This window comes from Pinus tabuliformis, chromosome 9 (genome assembly GCF_031772625.1).
Source record: "Pinus tabuliformis cultivar Carrire ecotype Pingquan chromosome 9, CPIR1, whole genome shotgun sequence".
Taxonomy (NCBI): Eukaryota; Viridiplantae; Streptophyta; class Pinopsida; order Pinales; family Pinaceae; genus Pinus; species Pinus tabuliformis.
The window spans coordinates 1,692,614,443-1,692,636,434 of record NC_142307.1 but is presented as its reverse complement, the minus strand read 5'-3'; positions in this window follow the sequence as shown (position 1 = coordinate 1,692,636,434).

Below are 21,992 nucleotides of genomic sequence, written 5' to 3'. Positions count from 1 at the left end.
GCTAATGAATTGTGGTAGTGTGAGTTGTGGATGGTGTGTGGATGTGAGAGAGGGAAATGTTTAAGTTTATTTGCAACCAATGCATTTGAAAAGTTGATGATGGTCTAGTAATTCATGTTTTGTTTGAGCAAAAAGTGTTGTCATGAGTTTTTTTTATTATGTGCTATGAAGATATTGTTTTTATGATGTTCATGTTGAGCAGATCAAGGGTTCTAGTTTGAAAATGCATGAAAGGTGAACCACATAGAGAAGTGGAGTGGGGGTTTTGACAAAACAAGTATTGAGAAAAAATTTATTCGTAAGTCCAAAAAAAGTTGAGCAAGGCTCATTGGTTGTGGAGGCTTTTATTGGATGGTGGTTCATAGAGTCATGAGATGGAGATCAGATTTCCTTTCAGATAGTTTCCATTTTGTATTCTCCATGTAATGATTTTCTTGAAAGATATTAAAATATATTGAGCATACAAAAAATAACAAGAGTGGATTTTGACCCGGAGAGGTTTTTCCACGAGATATCCAGTGTTCCTATATAACACCCTACTCCCACATCTACCCAAGTAACCAACCAATCAGGGTAGACATACGACGAGAAGTTATTATGAATGATTTGACCTCCTAAGTCATTTTAAGGAAGTGGAACCAGAGAAAACACACCATACAAACCTTCAACATCAGCAATAGGACCCCTAGGAACCATCCCAACCTTTATGCTAACCATCCCCTAGTTCCCACTATGTTTTTAAGCTATTAAACCTCTGGACACTCCCCTGCTATGTGCATGTCAGTGTCCAGAGAGCTCTGGATGCTCTGACAAGCCTACATGCCTGCATCTAGGGACTATTTCCAGCAGACCTATGCCATAGTCTGGGTAATTTAAGGCAATTTTCAAGCCTCGAATTCCAATAATTGTCCAAAACTTGTTGTAACTTTTGGAATCCATTAAAAATATGATGATAAGACTAATAAACCAAAAACTAAGTCTAGAGCTAGGCCCCACCATCCCGAGCTGGGACTGACATTCTATCAAATTCTTGGCATCAATGCAATTTTCAGGTGTAACCAACAACTCTAAGCATAGGGGCATCATATGTATCTGAGATTCTATATGAAGCATTATTTCCTTATCACATTAGATGCAATTTCATACCTTAGGCCATTGAAACATTTCTCATTCATTTACAAGTAGAAACATGATGAGATCCATACATATCCACTATCATAATACATATTCATAACCAACAGAATAACAACAGAATACCAAGGAAACAACAACCATATAATACACATATAAACCTATATAATACTCATGAGATAACAAGGAAAAAAACTCATATTAATGATGAAAAATCCAACCCGGTATGGGACTACCATGTTCCACCCGACCATAGACATGGCTGAGTCAAATCTCTCTTCAATCAGTCACCCTTGTGCCATATTCCAAGCTTGAATGTGGGATTTCATAGAACACATCAATCCAAAATTATCCATGGCTTCCAAAGGCCATCCACCTCAACCCATCAAACAATGCTTCCACCTCATGGCCGGACATCATAAAACCATCATCATATTGGTCTCTACCCAAGCCTTCCAGGACTCTAGAGTGTTTTTTCTAACCAAGGTTTCCAAGAGCTAATAACTCAATCCAAGCTAAAGGAAACATGAGAAGCCACCATCAAAACAAAGAAATGAACCCACAACACCATGGCTATCCAAGAAATGGAAAGGCTAGGCAAATCCACTATCAATCCAGGAAATACTCCATGCCAGTGACATATCATGACCAATAAAACACATGCATAGGCCATGCATGCCAAAACTAGTGAGGAAATCATACATGCAACTTGGTACCTGCAAGAAAAACCCATTGTAGCTACTAATCCCAATGTTCTCTTGCGTTTTCCTGCTCTTCCTTTTCCTTCTTGCTCCAAAAATCCAATTATGCCACACCCTCCAAGACTGCTCCAAGAAAACTCTAAGTTTCCAAGAATATGAGAGAGAGAGAATAGAGAGAGAGAGAGAGAGAGAGAGATCCAAACTGAACTGACCAAGCTTACACTGACCAAGTCTACCCACTGACCTTTAGAAGCCTTTTTATTAACGAGTCCTCTATTTTATTCATTTTCCATTATTTTCCTTCATTTTCCTCCTCACATGCAACCTGTGACCTTTCACCTCCGTTTTCTCTTAATTTCCATTATTTTCATAAATAAAATTCCAATTAATGCCTCCTGCCTCTCCAAAGCCTTTTCCAACATCCTTATCCATAATAAAATAAATGAACACCCACTAGGATGTTTTTCCCACCATTCATCTTGGAATACATGTCCCATCAACCATGGTCTTATATATTTTTACATGGATTTTTACACAAGGTTGTTACAGAACACTCCCCTTTTAGGGAACACCGCCCTCAGTGTTCAATGACACTTATAACCAAGAATATTGCTGAAAGGGAAAAATATTGCCCATGGAGCTTTATAAGCTAGCTCATTACAGTATTTACAATGACCACTACTGAAACATGAAAATCATACCATTTACTAGAGCTTTATAACACAACTCATTACGGTATTTACAATAACAAACACGTATTAAGCATGGTTTCTTCAACAAAAAAAATATTTATACTATCTGTGGAGGTTTATAAACCAACTTGATACAATATTTAAAATAATATACACATATACATATATGTACATTTTCTCAAACAACAAATAAAAAGATAGGATAACTGCATCTGTAACAAGGGAATCTAGAGGCTCACACCTCGACCCTCAAAGTAATACTAGGATTCAACTCTTTCCTAGGAATTCCAAAATCCACTGTCAAATTTAAAGTTTCATCCAATGTCCATCGCTACAATCCAACACCACTTGTCCTCTTAGTGAACAGTTACCGATTCATTTTTCCAGGACACACTCCCAATGTCCATTTTATTCCATCTGGAAATGCTAATGACAAAAAAAAATCCATCCTTGACCTCCCCTTCTCTGCTACATGGTCCCTCGAGCAATCCACTCACTTACTTTCCAAGTTCCCCGACATCCCCTATCCCAGGTGATCCATCCCTTGGCAAGGATTCATCACATCAGAAGGCCAAATAACCAAGGCATATACCTACCTCACAACCATCATATCAGCAATAAAATACTCATGGAAATCAATGGAAACTACTGGGTACTAGTGTCCCCTAATTTCCCTACTCCTGAAGTGCTTTACCAACATATTGTTGCTTGTTCCACTTCCTTTCATTATTGCTGCTAATTCTTGCAGTCAATTTCAACCACCCAATCGAGAATTTCCATGCTTCTTGTACCAAGCAGATAAGTTCCATTAGATTTAAAATAAATTGAAATAAATTCACATCATACCTCATTGGTAGCTCGTCAATAAGGTACACTTGCAATCCTATTTTCTTCTTGTCTCAACAGGTCAAACTAACATCTTTGACCAAATCATCATGTATAAACATATCACACCAAGTTAGCTCGAAACACAACCATCATAGATAAAAATCATAACTCACACGTAACCATCATAAACCAAAATCATAGATGACATGCATAATAAAACTGAAATAAAATATTGATACTTATCCTTTAATATATCCTTAGCTTCTACCTTTGTCTTTATTCTGTACGCACTCTGAATCAGTTGCCACACTCAAAAAACACCTAGTGCCTTCTCCTCAAGCATGTGAACATACACATAGTTTGCATCACATACATACAACCACACACGACATAAAATACCATGCAAGACATGCCCCTACACCTGACATGCTACACATACACCTATACCTAGTGTACAACACAACCCAAATACATGTACTACACAGAGTAATACACCAAGTACATGCATGTCATGATACCACAACTACACAATGCACATATATATTATTGCATACCCACAACACGACATGTATGACATGTGCACAATACCACATGTACACCAGTACCATATGTACAACATGTGCATAGTACCACCTATACATAGCACCACCTGTACAACATCACATGTACACGACACCACCTACAAAATGTGTACAAAAAGCCACATTTACATCGTACCACCTGTACAATGTGTACATACTTCTAGACATACACAACACCACATACATGACATGTACACGACCACATGTACACAACACCATATGCATGGCATGTACACAACACCACCTGCACACAACACCATATGCACAACATGTACACAACACCACATGTACAATCATGCACACAACACCATATGTACATAGTACCAAACGTACAACATGCACACAAGACCATATGCACACAACACTGCATACCCATCATGAACATAGTACAATATGTACATAGAACCGTATATCTAGCATGTGCATAGCACCATCTATACCTAGCACTACATATGCACTATACACACAACACTATATGTACCACCTTGTACATAACATTACATAAACAACATGTACACACACTATATATACACAATGCTGCATGTGCACAACATCACATATGCAACATGTACAACATATACAAAATATGAACAACAATAGTACCACACATCCAAAACCACACTGTATTTACCAAGCAACCTTTCTTTTAGTGTCTCTCTATCGTCTATGCTTATCCCAACATCCCGCATACCACATTTCTTTCATTTCGCTGACGTATCCCTCAAAGTTACCTATCATAACATAAACATAGGCATAATATAAGCATACAATATCATTTCATATCCATAGGATATTGACATCATATATTTTTCATGACTACTCTTCCACTTGATTCCTCGTAAGACCACGAACCTCTTCATGCCATTCACTTGCATGAGCAATCATTCCTCCAAAAGAATGATTCCTAACAACCATGTCAGAGAACAACATACATACATATATATGTATACATATAAATATTAGCATTAAACAATATATCAGACAATGACATATGTACATATATACATTCATATAAATATTAACATTAATAATCATGATCCATGACGACCCTGTCAAGAAACAAATGTACATACATACATATATGCATATAAACATTAACATAAGCATGATCAAAACATATTTACCAAATATTATAAGGTCAAGGTTAAGATAACTCCCTTTATCCATGCACAACATTGAGAACAATCATCCCCGACATAGACAAGGAATCAGATGCTTCAAATATATTTACTTTATCTTTCCTGATTACTTTTCTCATGATTGTCCTGCCATCATCCATTTACACCAATGGGCCCAACTAATCCAACTGGATGTCAATCTCTTTCCTTCAACTACCCTTATACATGCACCCACTTCATCTGAGTCTTACATTACCTACTGGATTTCATTAAGCTCTCTCCGAGATCCACTAAATTTCCTCTTTCCCAACCAATTCCCAAGACTAAAAACTTAAAAGGAAAGCACAAGATACAAACAAGAAGAGAACCATGAAAACGAATAACAATATGACACCACAAACAAAGTGGCATGATCATGCACTAGACATAACAAAACTACAAATCAAGGACAAGAAAATCAAAAAATACCAAAAGCATAAGACTAACAATAGGCACCATGAATCAATACCCATGGTTCCCTGTGCTTCTAAAAGAAAGCTCAACCTAAGCCTTCTTCAATATTTCATGGCTGTCTCTTTGCCATGCAATCCTCTACATCATATTTCCATGAATGCATAACTATCAATGAATAAATAAACATAACAACATACTAGTTACCTTACCTTGTTGTGCCAAGCACATTGTGTTGTAGTTGAACACATCCATGCCATCTCTCAAGGGGATCCAATTCCCTTGACAAATCCATCCATAATTGGAAACTATTTGATATACCTGTGAAATACATGTTCATGACTATAGCACATATCCACATAATGTTAGACAAAATCAAGGTTAAGAAGACTTACTATATGAAAATCAATAATTCATTTGTAATTAGGGTTTCCAAACATAGCCAAAGGAATTCTTACCCAATTCCTTTCTTCTACCATTTTACTTTGTTGGAATCGAAGCTTACTATGTGTTGTCACACCACCCAACCATTATTTATATAAACACATCAACTATTACCTTGTCATGCTAATACCAATCAATTTTCCTGAAACTCTTTACACATGTCAAACACATGTTCCAAATATCAAGACAATCATATCTATCAGTTTGTAATCAACCTTTACCAATACTAGAAATCAGGTCATAATTCATAGTCAACTCATAGTCATTAGACATAATACTACAATTGTAACCTATTACACTGACATACATGTGAGCTATATCGACATATATGTGTTAGTAGAATCACATTAAGACAAGTTCATTTGAACACATACTCATATTATGAAATTCATCAAACATCCAACCAACTTGAAAACATACCATGCTAAATAAATCAACTAGACGACAAAATAGACACCAAACACTCAAATACCAAATATATGACATAATCAAACAATGAATCACCAAGTATACTACCTAAGAAAAATCATACCTTAATGTATCTCAGGGGAGGCTATCTTGTCAGCACAATCAATCTAGATTAGCATGATATAACTTCATGACATATCAACTCAAATAGAAATAAGGTCATGAATCCATAATAGTCACTAGCTAACATGTTTACATCATAAATTCATAATCAATTATAATTCATACATAATAATCACATCTGCACAATCTTTCTAGATTAGTATGACATAATATCACAACATATTAACTCATACATGAATGTCATAACCCTAACCATTTTCATAGACCAAACCAAATTAGTACAATACATATAACATCAAGATCTTAATGCAATAACCCTAATCATCAAGTTACTAGCACATAACAACAACGAGCTATATATCATGCTCATCAAGAACATATAACCTAATCATCAAGCCAACTATCATATAACAACAACAAGTTAATCTATAACATACTCATCAACAACATATAACATAATCATCAAGTTATCTAACCTAAAACAACAATAGCAATGCATAGCACCAAAAGTTATTATCATTCACGACTATTCGACACATGTGCATATGAATACACTAATCAACTAGAATCTATCATGTATGTAACCATAACATAATATAATGAAAGGCATACATATAACCATAATTCATATAACAATCCCTAGCCTACATACTTACATGCCCAACATACAAACTTGTATGATGATCTGTTCTTACCCCGAAGTCCGTTGTTGCAACTTCTCTTTAATGATCTACATCTCCTGTGCTATTTCAGCCAACAAATTAGAATCATAACATACCAATACCATTGTGATGACCTAATTGAATACAATGAACTCATGCACAACATCCTTCACCATGAAAATGCATGCATAACAACACATAGACACCAACATGCATAACAAATTCATATACAACCATACGCTCATGATGACACATGCCACAACAACATTTTCAACCTTCACATGGAGACATCAGTACAACCATGATCAACACCATGCAAATGCAACAAGCGCATGGACTGTAAACATAAGAAACATATATGCAACCGACATGAATGCATGACAAACACACCCCCATCCAGTCTTAGGGGTGAACCATGCTCTCATACCACTCTATAACACCCTCCTCCCACATCTACCCAAGTAACCGGCCAACCAGGGTAAACATGTGACAAGAAGTTACTATGATATGTTTTAAATTCCTAAGTCACGTTAAGGAAGTGGAACTGATGGAAACACACCATACAAACCTTCAACATTAGTAATAGGACCCCTAGGAACCATCCCAACGTTTCTGCTAACCAGCCCTTGGGTTTCACTAATTTTTTAAGCTATTAAGCCTCTGGACTCTCCCATGATATGGGAATGCCAACATTCAGAGAGTTATGGATGTTCCCACAAGCCTTTATACCTGCATCCAGGGACTATTCCCAATAGCCTATGCCATAGTCTGGGTAAATTAAGGCAATTTTCAAGCCTAGAATTTCGGCCACTACCTAGAACTTGTTGTAACTTCCAGAATCCATTAAAAATATGATGACAAGACTAATAAACTGAAAAATAACTTTATGGCTAGGCCCGACCATCCATTAAGCCATTGACACATTTTTCATTCATTTACAGGTATAAACATGATGAGAGCCATACATAACCACTATCATAATACATATTCATAACTAGCATAATAACAACAAAATACCAAGGAAGCAACAACCATATAATCCACATATAAACTAGTATAATATCATGACTTAACAAGGAGAAATAACCTCCTATTAATGATGAAAAATCCAACCTGGTATGGGACTACAATGTTCCACTCAGCCGTAGACATGGCTGAGCCAAATATCTCTTTAGTCAATCACCCCCATGCCATATTCCAAGCTTGAATGTGGGATGTCATAAAACACATCAACCCAAAACCATCTAGGGATTATATAGGCCATCCACCTCAACCATCAAATAGTGATTCCACCTCACAGCTAGACATCACAAAACCATCATCAGATTTCTCTCTACCTAAGTCTTCCAAGGATCCATAGTGTTTGTTCCAACCAAGGCTTCCAAGAGCTAATAACTCAAACCAAGCTAAATGAAACATGAGAAGCAAAAAACAAAAGAAATGAACCCACAACACCATGGCTATACAGGAAATGGTAAGGCTAGGAAAATCCACTATTAATCGAGGCAATCCTCCATGCCAGTAAAAGATCACTACCAATAAACCACATGCATAGGCCATGCATTCCAAAACTAGTGAGGAAAACGTACATGCAACTTGGTACCTGCAAGAAAAAATTGTTGTAGCTGCTAATCCTAATATCCTCTTGCACTTTCCTACTCTTCCTTTGCCTTCTTTCTCTAAAACTCCAAGTATTCCACACCCTCCAAGAGTTCCCCAAGAAAACTCTAAGTTTCCAAGAATATGAGAGAGAGAGATAATAGAGAGAGAGAGAGCTCCAAACTGGACTAACCAAGATTACACTGACCAAGTCTGCCCACTTATCCTTAGAAGCCTTCTAATTAATGAGGCCTTTATTTTCTTCATTTTCCATTATTTTTTTCATTTTCCTCCTCAAATGCAACCTGTGACCTTTCAACTTCCTTTTCTCCTAATTTCCATTATTTTCATAAATAAAATGCCAATTAGTGGCTCATGCCTTTCCAAAGCCTTTGTCATTTCCTTTTCCCATTTCCTTAGCCATAATAAGCCGAATGAACACCCACTAGGACGTTTTTCCCACAATTCGGCTTGGAATACGTGTCCCATCAACCGTGTTCTTATATATTTCTACATGGATATTTAACTAGGGATTTTACACATATCTACTACTTATTTGTTAAGTTATGAATTAATTAATATATTTGAGAAAGAATTTTAAAGTTGTGTAATTGCTATCACTACTAATTCACCCCCAACCCCCTCTCAGTAGTGACCCTCATTCCGATAAATGAAGCATAAAAAATCCAAAAAGCATTTTTCTTCAACCATGAGGAGTTAGAGGGAGTGACTTATAGCATTGGAAAGGTCTTGATGATGGCTATGTGTTGATATATTATTTTATTGAATTTTCTTTGTCTTTGACAACATTTTTCTTGATTTTTTGTTGATTATCAGTTTTACATTTGAGGGATTAAACCCTTTTTCTCTTTAGGCTTCTTGAATTATTATCATATGATTTCATCATCCCAAAGCTAGGGAATTATCCCTAATATTAGGGCTTTGACATCAATGACAACATTAATCAACAATGACTCATTCACCCTTTGACATCAATGGTGATTTCCATCCAACAAGTCAAACCATTTGTCATTGATGTCAATACTCATGCTTCCCTATCATCATGCTCCCCCTGTCTCCATGCTTCACTTACTTTGTCTCCATGTTGCACTTCCTTTTCTCTCCTCCTTTGACATCAGTGGAAAAGGGTGACTTATGTATTTTGGGTTGTTTTCCCTGATTATGTGGCACTTAACACTACTTATGCCTTCTTATCCTTCCCTTCTTTGTTATCCTTACAACTCTTTTTATTGGTTGAAAGTTTCTTTTGTTTTGTTTGATCTAGAATATATATGTTATTTGGTCTTCTTGTGGCTATTGCAAGAAATATTCCTGAGTCATATTCTCTGATTTCATACTTCCAAGAGTCAAACAAGAGATTATACCCTTGATCACACATTTTTCCAACACTGAGAAGATTTTGTTTCAAATCCTTAACTAGCAAAACATTTTGTTCTTTCATATGTTCACTTCCAAGACTTACTACACCTTTTCCATGTATCTTGACAAAAGAGTTATCTCCAAATGCAACACTGCCTCTTTTTCCTTTTAGGATGATGATTTGTTTTATTTTATCTCATGTCATATGTGTCAAGCATTCATTGACTATTTACTAATCATCTTATTTATCTTTGGCGATAAATGCTATATTGTAATTTTATTTCTTCTTCTTCTTATCCTGCATCATATTTGGCTTCTCTATTTTAATGATTGGATATTTTTCTTTCATAAGCCTATGACCCTATGTCTTGTGACCAAGATTATTGCATTCATAGCACACAATATTCTAATTCATTAGTGGTTCAAATGGATTATAGTTTCTATTGGTAGGTCCATGAAAATTTCTTGATCTAAGGTCATTTCTTTCAAATCCATAATCATATTTTTTCCTTGCATAATTTCATCCTCTATTGATTTTACAATGAATTTCTTTATGCTAGAAATTTCCACAAGAGTAACAATGATCAAGAAATTTGTTTACATATTTTGGAGAGTAGGATGATCTTATGAAGTTGCTTTTCCTTAGAGGTGGTTAAATCCATTGTTGATCCTTGTGATGGGTGTTCTTGGGATCATCAACATGACTTGTTTTGGTTTCTTCCTTGGATGTTTTGTCCCCATTTCTTGAAGATGCACATGTCTAGCCAAGAGCTATTTTATAGCATGGTGATATTTCATAATTGAGAATAGTATCCAATATTAGCAAGCTATTTAAGTTCCTTTTGATTTTATCAACTTCAACCCTCAATTTCACAATTTCCTCTTCTAGCTTCTTACAATCTTCTTTCTTCATCATTTGAGTCTTTATTACTTCCTCAACTCTATTTTCTACTTCAAGTTGGTCCTTTAAAGAGATAATTTATTCATCTCATTTTTTTTGTTTCTTAGCTTGCTATTTTCCTTTTCATTACTTTTAATTTTTCTTAAATATCTTTATCTCTCTATTTGGTCTCTGAATCTTTTCTGAGTCCTCAAAAAGAATATATTCTCATATTTGGCTATTCATCATATGAATCATTGACCTCTTCATCATTATGATCATTATCTTGATTTTCATGGGTTCCTTAAAAGGACATATCTTAGCATAATGACCTATTTTTCCATAATCAAAACATTTAAAAGGTAACTTACCTTTGTTTTTTTGGGTTTCTCTTTTGAGCTTCCTCATGAAATTTTCTTCTTTTATATCTTATTCATCACCTTGTGTCTCTTCTAGCTTGATTTCATTGTTTCTTATATTATTTTGGCTTTACAGGATACTTCTCTATGTGATTGTCTATCTTTTGTATTTATTCCCATTTCAAATATTGTAAGAGTGTTATGTAATTCTTCCATTGTCATCTTGGTCAAGTCCTTGGTTTCTTCTATGGCAGATACCTTGGAATCATATCTCAAGGGAAGAGATATTAGGACATTTTGTATGATCAAAGGATCTTTAAATTCTTCTCCTAATCCTCTGATGTAGTTGACAACTTCATCTACTCTGAGAAAATAGGTCAAAATATTTTCTTTTTTGATCAATTTTTAGGTTTTCAAATTGAGCTCTATATTTTTGAAGTTTTCCTACTTGACCTTATCATCACCTTCATACAAAGTTTTATGTTTATCCAAAAAAAACTTTTTTAGCTGTGGTGCAGGATATAACCTTGGACTTAATGATTATTGACAATCCACCTATGATGGCATGAAGAGATTTTGAATTATAGTTGAGAAAATTCTTCTCTTTAGGATCAATTAGAGGATTTTTAGGAACTTTGTATCCATTTACAATAAAGAGCCAAACATGCACTCCCATAGCCTTTGAGTAGGTTTCAATGCAACTACTCCACACTGGATAATCATTTCCATCAAATATTGGAATTTTCCATGAAGATATGCCATCCATATGATCCATGATTGATTATGATATTCCCTCCAGTGATTAGACTATTAGAGGGTAACCTACTTTGATACCAATTGTTGGAAATACTGAGACGAGGGTTGAAACAATATTTCACTTTTTCTTACAATTTAATATCAAGAACATTAACCAATAACATTGCATCAAAGTAAAATAGGTTATATATGTGTGTGTGTGTGTGTGTGGCTACAACCCTAGATTTCCATGAAATTGACTCAATAGATTAATCATTAGTAATTAAGAAATTATGCATTTGTAATGACTAAGTTGCAAACTAGTTATTGAATAATTAATGTGTTGGAGATTATGGTTTAATGGCTTCAAAATTATAAATTATTGAGTTGATAGCTAGTGATAAAAAAATATTATTTTAGTTTTTATGTGTTAGTTAATTAATGGTTAATAGGGGTGGTGGGAGGGGGAGGAATACTCTATGGAAATTAAAGTTGCAGAGTATTCATGGGGCTTTGAATGCATTACAAACAACCAAGATCAGAATATTATGCACTCTACCAAGGGATTCAATTAGCCAAAGAAAATTAGGTAGCTTCTATCATTGTTTTGGGAGACCCCCTCCTTCTTACTTAGGATTTGGTGAAGGGCTCCTCTCCAAGGTACAAAACATTAGAAATTATTATGAAAGGAATTAGGAAAGTAGCGGAAGGGTTCTCTTCAATATCATATTTCCATATTCTTTGTGATCTCAATAAAGATGCAGACTTAGGTGCTAATGAAGGATGTAAATAAGATTGGGAGATTTAAAGATCAATGGCTGAATTAAGCCCTCCTATTCTTGAGAGATAAATGGATTGGCATTACACAATTATGAAGTATTGCATTATTAATCAATAATAGTATTGATATGTAAATTTGTTTTTGGTAGGTCAGTTTTATAAGGTAGATACCTGCAAAACCTTATTTTTTTGTCTACTTTGGAATCCCTCTGGAAAAATTTGTAGTTTTGATGGATAAGAAGGCTCAAGATTTTTTTTGGAGATATAGCTACCCATATTTTCTATGATCCAAGCACAAGATTGCATATAAATACAAAATTTTCATTCTAATTAAAAGAAAATAATGGTTCTCTCGATCGGGATGAGGGTAGGTGTCAGAGGTGCCAGGCTTGAGTTGACATGGTCAATACAATAGAATTCATTACAACCACACCCCACATGCTTAAGGCAGGGAGTGCAGTGTCCTTTGTCGTAAATGCATGGGAGGTGGGCTAACAAGGTGGCAGAGGGGGACATAAGGGAAGGTGGAAGAGTGGGAGGAGGTATTCGACATGCAAGGAAGGTGAATGGTACAGCAAAGAAGGAAGGATTAACAGAGCGGGAGGGAAATTCAATTCATAAGTTCAGGTCAGGTTCAAGGGGAAATTCCATGGGTTGGTGGGAGATTCGCTAGGGAGAAGGGAGAGGTGTGAGGCCACCACAATGAGGCTTAGCCTAGCTAGGGAGGAACCAAGGAAGGCAAGGGGGAGCTATGGCTCAACTCTGCATTCTTTTTATTTTTCTTTCAGGCAAAACCCAGGGCTATGGAATGATTGATACTGGGTGGAGCTTAGAAACAAGACCCGACCTGAACGACCAGCCCAAGGGTATAGGGACTAAAGGGCAAGCCCCAGTTGGGCGACTATGTGTAGTTAAGTGAGACAAGGGAGAGTTGCAGGTAGGGGGTTGGGACACTAGCAGGGTGGGAAATTAGATGAGTGAACCCGGGAAAATGGCATTGTAGAATCATACGGGAGTAGTCAGGGACCTCGGGTGGCCTGAGCGGTAAAGAGGTAAGTAGAACTTGGACAAGAAATTGCTGGAAGAGGCAAGGGTTTGTGGGTATGATAGCACTAGCAATACCTAGGTCCCGATGGGTCTGAGAGCTAGGTCATGGCCACAAGGGGGTGACCAACCTCCGAACCTTGGCAAGGGCGAGAGGCATGGAAATAAACCATGGGAATCCTACTCAAATCCCACTTCCACTGGCCACCTGTGGGCATAACGATACCTTAGCCTATTGCAGGCCAGGCATGGCAGCGAAGTATGGTTATTATAGTTGCGTTGTGTCAAGATGAATGAATTAGTGAAACTAGCAATGTTGGAATGTATATAGGTTAAAAAACGAGAGGGTATGGATCCAAAAAAACGTGGTCATGGCCGCAGAAACAATGGCCTGAAACCCTGGGCAACTAAACGACCAAGCAGGACGAGAGGCCATAGGGGTCGTAAGCCTGCCAAGCACTTCGTAGCTGAGGCAATTTCCGCATACAAGGAGGAAATAGATGAGGGTATCTGAAAGTTGATAGACGATTAGGAAGACCAGGTAAAGCATGAACTAAAACGGGATGATGAAATAGAAGTCTGGAGAACAATGGTGCCTAATCCGAGGACCACAAGAGGGCGAATTACACAATTCAAGCACACCTTGTACTTGTATTTTCTGATGAAAAATCTGCTAGGCAAAGCAATGGAGAAAATTTCTGTGGGGATGGCAGTTACAATGCAGGGCCTTCCAAACTACCAAAAATACATGGAGAAGATCCTATTTCAGTTGCACAAACATGAAATTAGGATGGACCATATTGACCGACACATACCTTGAATTCTGGAGCTCTTTGGAATGCCAGAAGCAACTGCTGATGATCCTGCCCCAATAGTCTCAGACTCTGAGGAGCAAAATGTCAAGAAATATTAGTCTTCCTATGCTTAGTTTTTGTTTATGCGGATAACATTTAAATTTCCAGTTGTTTATGTCAGTTGTCATAGTTATATTGTTTGTGGTCATGAGACTAGAACTTACCTAGCCTTTCTAGAAAGAATGAAGAAGTTTTGTTTTCGGATGGCATATAATGCTGACCGATGGCCAACAGACTCGGTTTCCCCTTGGGACGAGTTGAGACCACCGCGTAAAACTGTGTGGTGTAAATTTGCCTTATATATATATAATAGAAAATGGGTGGTCCTACCAAACATTACAAAAAAGAAAAAGAAAATAATGGTTAGTAATTTTAAAATAATATTATTATATATAATTAATTCTTAATATTAATTATTATTTTTAATTAGTAGTCATGTTTAAGGTTACTATATGCTATTGTGACCATGCATAATGTAATCATAATATTATATCTTAGGGAGAGAAGAGGACATAAGAGTAGAATTTGCATGGAGAAAAAGATGAAGAATTGAATCTATTTGTAAGAAATTTGACCTCAAGTGCGGTTAAAAATTTTTTTGATGTTGATTTAATCAAGTAGACAAAAAATCTAATTTATAGGGAATCCATTATGAATCTGGGTTGCAAGAAATTTGACCTCAAGTGTGGTTAAACTTTCTGCTGATATTTATTTTAGATAAAAAATCAAATTTATAGGGAATCCATTATGAAAGTGGTTTATGAAATCGGGATGAAGAAGGATGGGAGGTATAAAGGATTTAGTGGTGTTATTTAATTTAAAAATTAGAATCTTCTAAATGAAAAACTCTTTCTCAAGTTACCACTAGTAATTAGAAAGTCATCTAGAAGCCAAAATCTAAATCTTTTTTATTAGCTTTAGCAAACAAAATACATATCAAGGATAATTCTCTAACAATGAATATGTAATGTCCTATGAGATGTATTGTTTGCAAAAAATAATGAGAAAGCATTTGATAGATTATTTGTATCTTTATTTTTCACTTAAGAGCATATGTATTAATTATATAATGAAATGCTATACTAAATAAGACCAAATATCATTAATGAAATGTTTTCATTCCAAAGTTGTGGGATTTATATTACTTTATGTTATGTTATGGGGGTATCTGGTTATCAAGAAATAAATTTTTTTACAACGCATGGAGTTGAAACAAGATTAGGAGGAACATATAATAAAGAATAAAAAGCGTTTATGATGGTATGAGACTTCTTCAAAATTAAAAACTTCCCAAAATTTGAGTGAGCCTGATATTGACTACAAACAAGCTTAGGGACCTTTCATGGAGATTTCCAAGGTATTCCAAGCCTGATATTGACTACAAACAAGCTTAGGGGCCTTTCATGGAAATTTCCAAGGTATTCCATGTCTACGTAAGGTAGGGGTCATGGAGCTTGCCAAGACATTCCAAGTCTGCGTGGAGTAAGTGTTATTGTCTTCCTTAACAAGTCACATAAATTTAAGTTGAAGTTAATTGTTAAGAAAAGGCAAAATCAATGGAGTTGAGCTCTTGGCCGTGTGGCTTTTATTGGAAATAACACCATATAAGGGCATAAGGTAGTTGCAAGTGTTTGTGAGATTCTAAAATCGATGGTGGGTTAGGAAAATAGCAAGTGCAAGGAGAAGTTTAAATGAACCAATTTTCCTAGGTGAAAGGAGAAGTTTGAGTGCTAACTCTTTTCCCACATCTGTAAATAGTTCAATTCCTTAGCTAATCAATTTCTAGAGAACCACTAGATATGAAGGTTGGTTGCCTTATCATCTAAAAGTCTAGAGAAGGGAGCAATTAAATTAATTTCTAGAGAACCACTAGATATGAAGGTTGGTTGCCTTATCATCTAAGAGTCTAGAGGGAGCAATTAAATGCGTGAAAGCTTTTTGTTATGACCTAAGGCTTAATATTTAGTTTTTGGTTTTTTTTTTTAATGGTTTGATATGGTTTCTTTGTTATAGTTTATTAATTATAAGTGTAATGATAAGTTTTAGTGCTAAGGAAACTTTTAAAACTTTATTTTGAAATAAAAAACACTATAAAATTGATATTTTAAATTTGATGATATATAACATTTCAAATCAATAATAATAATATAGAATATTTTAACTCATGCAAAATCAATTTTTTTTAATAGAAACAGTGAAACTTTTATTTTTCATTAACAAAACAAATATTTTATAAGGGCAGTAAAATTGGTTATTCAATCACAGTTTATGATGCATATAAAATATTTTCTTAAAAACCTGTTTTTTATTTCACAATATATTTTTGAATTCTATGATGAACATATCTTGGTAGGTTCCTTTCAATGATATTTAAACATCAAAGAAAAATTGGTTTGGTACCCGACAAAAATTCTATTAAATTCTTAATCGTCTAAAGCATGGAGAACTAAAAATATTTGGAATTCTTCATCTTCTAAAGCATGGGGAACTAAAAATATTTGGGATCATTCAGTAAACATTTTGAACTAAAAATATTTGGGATCATTCAGTAAACATTTTGAACGTAATTCTCACTAAAGATGGCAGCGTATCAAAATCATAGAGATTACTTTTTGGGGCTTGTTTATTCAGCAAATTTTATTTTAACAAAAGTTAACGACCTGATCAGAATTTCATCCTCTCGGTCAAAATCATAGAGACTACTTTTTTGGGGCTTGTTTATTCAGCAAATTTTATTTTAACAAAAGTTAACGACCTGATGAGAATTTCATCCTCTCGGTCTGGATTTGATTAATTTCATATATATACCATGAAATCTTATTAGTATTCTGCATTAATTTTTATATTTAGATATTCGCTGTAATTTTTATATTTAGATATCCGCTGTATAGAATGGCAGCGTTGCTTTTCCATGTATCAAAAGGATTACTACACAAGATGGATTACCTTGTATACGATAGTATTCTGAGCTTATCAGCTCTCTCGATTATAAATTCTATTCTAGTCATTGGAAATACCACCAAATAGCTATATATCACGAATGGGGTACTGAAAAGTAAAACTACATTGAACTATTCCATATATACCGTGAAATCGTATTATCATAAGACAAAAAAGTGTCTAAGATAAATGGCAGCGGCTCTCTCTTTATGTATTAAAAGCGTTAGTCCAGAAGTTTTATTAAGGGCTGCTCAGAAAAGTTAACAAAGAAAAGAGAGAACGTATATACACCAGATTGGCAACAGATAATAATTCATCAATCACTCAGAAGATCTACAACGTTTTCGTGTCTTAACAATATAGAGAGATTTCCAATTAATTCAAGAAATTTCCACCATGAATGCTTTTATTAACGAACTTTTCCGTGCTGTTCTCAAGAATTTAATCTCAATTTAATTTAATCTAGTCTAAATTAAACATGTCATCTGCGGAATGGCCTATAAAACATTTCCATAAATTTTAAACATGTCATCTGTGGAATGGCCCATAAAACATTTCCATAATTTTTTTAAAATGGATAACTAGATTATATGGATAACTAGATTATTGAGTCTAAAGGTATAATTATTTTATAGTTCAGCATAATGTGTAATTCTGTTCATCAATCATCAAAAATGAACATTTGTTCATGTCACTCAACATAAAAAAATTAAAAATTTAAAAATATTAAAAAAAATAAATTATACAAATTACTTAAATAATATAAGTTCATAAAAAAAATTATACATAAAAAAATTAGATCCTTTCGACTTATATTAAATCTGTATTTAAAATAAATCTATGCTGATTCATAAACAACAGAGTTAACAACACCAATGGTTTCTGAGATGCAAAGTACTTAAGGCGTACTTTGCCTTAAGAAACAACAATCTTTCATGTAAATTTCATATTTATCGATTAATACAAACGGATCAAACACACAAAGTTAGTGGGTGTGTAGAGTAATCCTGAATTACATCTTGATTTTCACGGGTATGATTGCAACTATCTTTGATCACATCTAGAGAATGGATTGTGTAGCTAATTAATGATTACCACTTTTTCCAATCTCATGTCACAGTTCCGGAGATGTGAAGTGAATAACAATGGGTTAATTTATCGGCTTAATCTGCGTCAGCAGCTATAACGTGCAGCGCCAACGGTGTCTATCACCATGTTATGGCAGGCTGAAGGAGCCGAGGGAGTATAACCATTCTTTGGAAGCTTATCATTCAACAGACTAATATCAATGGCGGGTGTTTTACCGGCTTCTTTGATATAGGCTGCAGATATTTTATTGGTATTGGTGGTGTCCCTAATTTTGGAGTCAGCCGTGACATCGTGGAGAAACTTAGGCCTGGAAAGCGCCGTTGGAAAGAGCGCAGAGATTAGCAAAACGCATATTATGGTGCCATACACCACAGTGGCCGCCATGTTAGAATTTGAATAAGCGCCTCGGCTTCGATGGAGTGGACAATATACACGAAATACAATGTACCCTCGGAAGTAAAATAAAATGATGAACGAATATGTTTATTGAGATAAATGTAACGAGAGATTGGGTGGGAATAAATGGAGAGCTGAGATATAAGGCGAGTGATTAGAAAGAGGAAATACATATGTATTTATAACTGATTCATGCCCGTTCTTTGACGAATTCGCTGGCCATGAATTCAAGGACAAAGGAGCATGCTTCTATGTCAAACGTTGACTTTATGTAGTTTGCCTCCCATGGACCAAAGGCATAATGGACTTCTCATAAGCCCCCGCGTTTTATTTCTATAAAGTCAGAAGGCTTTGTAGGTCCAGTCAAAATATTATGGGTTGGTTTCTTCAAGTCAAAGTTAAATGTCGAGTTAATAACAAATATTGTTTGTGGAGATTATGACCACGTCAAACTGAAATGAAAGCCAGGATAGCCATCCTCATCTCATTTTTTTGTACGTTCGATTCCAAAATCAATCAAATTTTCAGTGAGCAAGGAAACGCGTCTTTTCAAGATATATTCATCATCCTTATCTTTAGCATGGGTTTACAAGTTTTTCAATAGGTATGTCAATTGTGGAGTGCTCGCTACGAACAACCATCCCTCCGACATAAAGTGTGCGGTCACGACAACTACTGCAGTTTGGTGCGAAATCATGTATGAGTCATTTGGCAAATTATGTGTTCCTTTTACTACAAATCACGAAGAGGATAATAACTGTGCTGCCCTTAACTTAAGTCGCCGCGAGAGTCTTAATCAACAGTTTATACACCGAGAGGGCACCTTCGTAGGTGCGTGGAGAAAACAATTGTAAACATCTTGCAACTGCTTAAGAGTGGGGTGAAAGCTTCACGGTTCTCACCTAAACTTTCACAATATATATAAATAAAAGGAGTCATTATGATTTTGGCCAGCAATAATTTTTTTTTCTAAAATATATAGTTATAATATTTATTTTTTTGGTTAATTATATTTTTTTTGGTAGGGAGTCATTATAATCTTATTAAGCAATTAAAAATTATTTTTTTGGTTAATTATATTTTTTTGGGTAGGGAGTCATTATAATCTTATTAAGCAATTAAAAATGCTCTGAATTATACTTATAAAGTAAATAAAATTTTAAGAATAAACTTTATCTCAAAGTATATTAAGTTTAGTTAATTATACTAGTTTTTAATATACAAACTTTCATGATATTTTTTAAAAAATATTTAAATTTCTATTGATCTTATAAAATCTCTTTAAAATTTTGGTGATTTTAAAAATAAAATTATTTTATTTTGGCAAAAAAAAAAAGAAATTGGGTAATCTTGTTTCAGGGAAAAGCATGAAAAATTAGACCAAATATGAAATTTAGCCTCAATTTTTTCCCTAAAGTATAATTAATTCTATAAAAATCACATATGAAATATTCACATATGAAAAGAGTTATTTGGAGGAAGTTCCTTTAGACAAATATCTTGTAAGTGATATGAGCCACAACCTCAATTGAAATTATAGCATTGAGAAAAGGATAAATGGAGGATGGAAAACTTATTATGGTCTTCAAAACAACTACAAATTAGTAAATCTTTGGATATGAGATTTAAAAATAAAACTCCTTCTTGAGATTCTCATTACTCTTGTTATTTCAATATGGATGTGTGACTTGGGGTTGCATAAAGTCATGGAGGAAGAATGAACAAATCCAAAATTAGTTTATAACCTACAATATGAAGATTAAAAGAAATACACCCAATCCTATCCACTAGATTAAATCAATATTTTCCAAATTGAAAGCATGACTACAACTAGGTATCTTTTGTATAAGTAGAAGCTAAACAAGATGGAAGCCAAGAGTTTTCGTAAACTTTCTTTTAACTCTAGCCAAAACCACCTTCAAACACAAGAGGGGATGGTATAGGGATGCCTAGTCTTGGCTAGAGGTTTAGGGAATATAGGAGTTCATTTTGCAAAGTAGGGATAATATTAAAAATACAATTACATCAAAGTTTAAGGATAAATTGTGTGGTGATAAAGATTTAGAGGTAAAGAGGAAGCTAATATATTATAAGGAGTTGATCAGCCTTGATATTGAAAATAAAAAAATATCTATCTATCTTGGATAATGTTAAGAAGAAAATAAACATCTCTAAAAGAAGAACAAATTTTCATGAACTTTACAGTGAACTAGGCATTGGCTGAGGCCTAAAACACCATGGAATTTGTCATTTTGTGGAATTAAGAGGGTTGAAGATGAAAAATATTTTCTCTTAGATTCTCCTTCTTCTAATCACATTCGATCTAATTTTCAAAATATTTGTCACACTACAAACTTTCTTGACCTTTTAAGTCAATAAAATTATGGTAATCTTGGAATGCTTTTCTTAATGATTTTTTTAGCATAGAAATAAAATTTTAAAAAATGATGAGTAATTTATTACCTTTTTAAGGTCCCATAGATCATATCAATATTAGTGAACAATCATCATCATCACTCACACACATATATAGATTCTCTCAACAAATTATGTTATTGAAGAAAGAAGGGAATACGAATAATACTTTAAAGTGCATGAGTTTTTAGTGCTTTGTGTAATATGATAAGTACAATACTTAGTATTAGCTTGAGATATTAAGTATTAGCTTACAAAATATGAATAAGACTTTAATGCACATGAATTTTTAGTGGTTTGTTCAATTTAAATAAATAAGTTAGTTAATTAATATTAATTTGAGATATTTGTATTGGCTTATTTCCTAATAAGGAGTATGAAAG